We start from the raw sequence: 4,908 nt of genomic DNA on the forward strand, positions 1-4,908 counted from the left end.
CTTAAGCTTAGTAAAGCTTCACTGCAGCATGAGGTATCTTTCTTTCTTTTTTTTTCTTTTTTTTTCTTTTTTTTTTTTTTGTATCTTTTCTTGTCAGATATTGTCCCTATTTCAATAGGGAGCAGTAAAAGAGTAAGGTCAGTGACCAATTTAGCAGAAGCTGCAGTGCAGGCCCCAGTATCCTACTCGGTGGTGTGTAGCTGACCTAAAATGAAGCGCTATCAGGCAATCCCTGGAAGCAGCCTAGTTGTTTTAACCTGGCTTGGTGAGTASTTAAAGGGTTTGTCAACTCCCCTTCTCAGCCAAGAAGGTGTTACTGACAAACAGGTACCGCCTGGGYTTCTGCAGTTAATTTGTGATTAGCAAGGCATTCTCTTCTCATTGTGAATGTAAGTATGCCTGCAGGCAATGCCTGCCTCAGGAAAGCTTTTGTATTCTTCAGGAGACATCCTTCTCCTGAGCTGCTTCTGAAATCTCTTCCTTTGGGATTAAGAGGCCTAATCCTTTAGGTCTTCTTATAATGTTCTGATTGGCAAATCTGGGCTCATGTGTGGAATTTTGGTCTGTGTCACRTCAGTGTTTTTTGTAGGTAGGTTAAAATGTCTTCTGTGATGGCCAGCTTCCTGGAGAGAGGAAGCAGAAAGAGCTGACCTGTCAATCCACTTATCCACTGATGTCCTTACAGATGAAATGTTTGTATGGAGTTGAGATTTCAAATTATACATCTGTTGGCCCACTGAAAACGTGGCTTGCAGTACTGAAGATATGCTGAGCAAACACAGCATGCAGTTTGGGACTTTTTCACTTTTTTTTTTTTTTTTTGGTAGCAATTGTGACAGTAATGTCATTTTTTTGAAGGTATCAAACAAATGAAGAATTTCATTCCAGCCCAAAGATTGTGTGAAAAGCCTGAATATATCAGGTTATTGTGTATATCTCTGATGAAATATCAGCAGAAAGCCCCTGATCCTGGCTTGGGCTGGTTACAGCCAGGGAGATGGATGCAGTAGCTTCCATAGACCCTGGTGCTGGCCGTTGCTATTCAGGTGGGTGTTAGCCGTGCTGGATGATGCAGCTTAACAGAGCACAAGATGGTCCCCTGTAGTAGTCACGTGCCTGCAGGATATGGTGCTCTTCAGCTTCTTGCAAAAACAGCCAAAAATGCAACAGCTTGATTTGAAAGAGCTGTGTGTTGTGGCCTGGGGCTCAGCCAATTCAGATTTTACAGGATTAGGTCAAGTATTTCCTAAAGTAAAGTGGTTCTCCTGGATTTTAATTATGCTGCTTTGCTAGCGTTTGTTCTTAATGGAGGATGATTTGATCACTTACCTTGAATGGCATGAAAGAGAAGAGGTAGTTTCAGATGGCTGGGACTTGCAATTGCTTTTTTTTTTTTTTCCCTTTTTTTGGTCTCTCATTTTAGCCTACACACATTTTGCATTATTGTGGGATATAAACCAGACTTTGCAGGGCTCTATTAGTTACAGATTCCCGGCTTGTGCCAGTTGGACTGTCAGTGGCAGCTTAGCTTTTTAAGACTTAGTTGACATATGGTTGTTGAGAGAATATGGTGTGGTATTGTGAACTCAAAGTCACTGTTATGGATGACAGCAGCAAGCACACCCTTGAAGCATTTTTTCCCCTTTCTAGAATCAGTGGGAGATGCAGCTTTAAAGTATTGTTGCTTCTTTACCTTCTGCCAATCCCAAACTTACTTTTGATCATCTGCATTCAGGAGAAGTCTGTCCAGGTTGGGAAAAGCTGCTCTCCCTTTCTTTCTCCTTCCTCTAGGTTCCTGTGATACGAGAATCAACACCATGTCCTTTCAGTGTGCCCTTACAATATGAGGAGCATCCTTCAGACCCCTGAGCAGCATCCTTCTGATGTTTGCCAAATTTTATTTTCCCTTAGAATGATCCTGTCCAATCTAGCCATTGACTAGGATGCAAGTTGCAACCTGGAGTGAACACACTGAGGCAGTCTCGTGGGAAACTAGACCTTAATGTCCCTGCGGCTTTAGTCATGGAAGAATTGTTGTAGCCTTTGAATTCAAAGGATGAATTTAATTGCATGTCAATTAAAAAATCTCTCCGCATAATAGTGTCTTAACRAAACAGGTTCTAAAGTTTGTAACTTTCTTTCAGACTCTAAGATTTGTTATAGTCCATGCCTTGATAGACAGTAATTTTCAGTTCAGATTATGCTTTCTGGAGCCATGTTCCAAATATCATTGGGTATTTTAAARACTCCTTGTTTTTTTGTTTGAACTAGAGCTAGTGAGACATTCAGACAGTTTAGGTCTATTTTGGAGCACTGTAGAAGTAGATTTGAACTAATTGGTTGTGCCAGAGTTGATTGCCTTGTACCTAAATTTGAACGCGTAGCTCTCCTCGGGTATGCCCCATCTTGGATAACTTTCTCTTCAAAGCTTTGTCACAGGTGTCTGGTCACACGTTTGTTTCTACAGGTTCAAGGAAACAATAGAAAGCCTAGATGTGTTTTGGAAAGCAGTTTTCTCTAGTGTTAGAGCTGCTTATCAAGCAAGATAGGTGCCCYGAGCATTCCGATTAGTTGACACTTAGCATTTAGTGGCCATCAGTCCTTGTTATCAGACAAGGTTCCCCTGCCTTCCCGTGTCCGTGGAGAATGCGCGTTAGTTGCTTGTTTCTTTGAACAAGTGACAAATGCAGTTGAATGAACCAGAACTTTATTTACAAAGCTGAGTACAGGCTAGACAGATTCACACAATTAATTCAGTGTGGAGTTGAGAAATTATTGCTGCTGTTCATTCCAGAGTGCTCCAGGACAATTCCCCCAGCATGGGCTATGACTGGTTCTCTTAGCTCTTAAAATTTTCATTTGCTTGCAGGGGCTGACTTCCTTTATTTGTCACGGCTGGCACTTGTTATTCCAAGCCACTGAAAGATGTTGTTTGCAGAGCTGAACAAAAGTCCATAGGAATCGAGCAGAGCGTAGTTCTCGTGTTGTCACTAAGTTAATTTACTGTTACTATTCTTTCAGTACAGCCCTGCTGTTGCACTYGGTGTCGCTCCTTGGAAGAAAATAATGTCTGAAGAAAATAATGTCTGTTTTTATTCATTTGCTTATCTTTGCCTGCAAAAAAGCAACAACAACAAAAAAAAACAGTCTCCTTCCTGCGCTAATTTTTCCTTTTTTTGGTTTTCTGGAAAGGAGTGAGTAGGGAAATAACTCAAGTTTTTCAAGACACGGGTTTGGTGGTTTGAGGTGTGACAGGCTTATCCTGTCCTGCCTAAAACTTAGTTTTCTGTTCAATTGCTGTGAATTTGAGTAGGGCGAATTGAAGCTGCAGAGAGTGTCATTCTGGTGCGTGATCCTCTAGTCTCGAGCAGCTCGGTTGAGCTGCACCTTGTCTGAAAAAGCCGCCGTTTCCACATCTCCTTGGGTCTTCAAACTTGTTAGGCTATTATGGAATATAATGGCATTGCAGCCCGCCTTCCTGGACACACGTGGACCGTCAGGAAAAGGAGAGTGCAGTTGCACAGGTTACCAGGTAGGTTGTCTTGATGGGGGGCAGAATTACCTGTGCTCCAAGGAACGATTGCACGGGTGCTCATGCCGACTTAGGGCTTTTACTGGTGTGTGGGATTGGGGATTGCGGAGGGGAGTGCTCTTCAACCCGGCGGTTGCACTGTAAAGAAAGTAGCAGATAAATTTTCTTCCTTTCTAGTGTTTGCYATCCTAAATTCAATACTTGAGTGCGCTCTGGTGCCTTGAGCGATAAGGTCTCATTAAGTCACTTTCCCAGTGGTTCAGGTTGATCTGATAATGTGGTTCATTTATTCAAGTGAGAAAAGTGCCCAAGTTCTTCCTTCTTATCTGTCATTCCTTGATTCTTGAGTGTGCAGCTATGAAAACATGACAAATGTCTTTATAGGAATGCATATTTCTTCGGGGCTGACTTCGCTCTCTGGCAAACCATGGAGATAGGGTTCTTCTTATGCTTGGCATACTTAAACTCTTGATGAGATCCCGTGGACTTGAGTTTTAATTTCAGTTGTGTGTTCACTTCCAAAGCAAGGAAGTGAAATAAGGAGGTGCTATACTAATTAGGACACATAGAATTTCAGAAATCATTCTAAAACATGATTTCACAGCACCCATGTTAAAATAAAGGAGTACCTGCATTTTGATTTTACTGTCTTTTAATGACTTGGAGACCTAAACAGATCATTAAGCTTTTGCTGGTTTTATATAGATATCAGAAGAGATGATGAGGCAGGAAATAACAATGAGACAGCTGAAGAATTGTACAGAGGCATCCTGTAAAACAGTGCAGTTCTGTGCTGTAAGTCAATGGTGCTGTCCCGTGAAATATGGGCAGAGACTGGACTCCACTCATCTGTTTTACCATGAAAGCCAACTGCTGCTTGAAGTGGTTAGGATGGAAATTTGCTGTGTGCAGTTATCCCATGCTTGCCTTTYTCAGACTTTCTGGGAGGTTTCAGAGGCTTTAGCTGAAATAASACAGCGTCCAGCGAGGAGAAGATCGGATGCAATGCATCCTTACGCTCCAGCGTAAGGGCTTGTCACCCACGGTTGTGTTGGTACCCAAAGGCACGTGCAGTGCTCTTTGTGGTATGCCAGCAATTTGTTAACAGAYSTGCTTTGCTTAATGCTCTATTCRCAGGAACGTGCGCCGGCCTTGACCTGCTTTTCAGGAAGTTCTGCAAAAAACATCGTGTGTTAGGAAGCTCCRTCCTTGTGTGTTTGCACAAGTGCTYGGAGTGGTTCCGGTAGCATCCACTTTGTGAGCGTCACCCGCTGCCAGAGGGACGCCCCCTTCCTCTCCTCCCTCCCCTCACCTCTTTCCCTCTGCCTCGCCTCTGCTTCCTCTTCCTCTTCCTCTTCCTCTTCCTCTTCCTCTTC

This window comes from Nothoprocta perdicaria, unplaced genomic scaffold, assembly GCF_003342845.1.
Source record: "Nothoprocta perdicaria isolate Ctin4 unplaced genomic scaffold, notPer1 scaffold_307, whole genome shotgun sequence".
Taxonomy (NCBI): domain Eukaryota; kingdom Metazoa; phylum Chordata; class Aves; order Tinamiformes; family Tinamidae; genus Nothoprocta; species Nothoprocta perdicaria.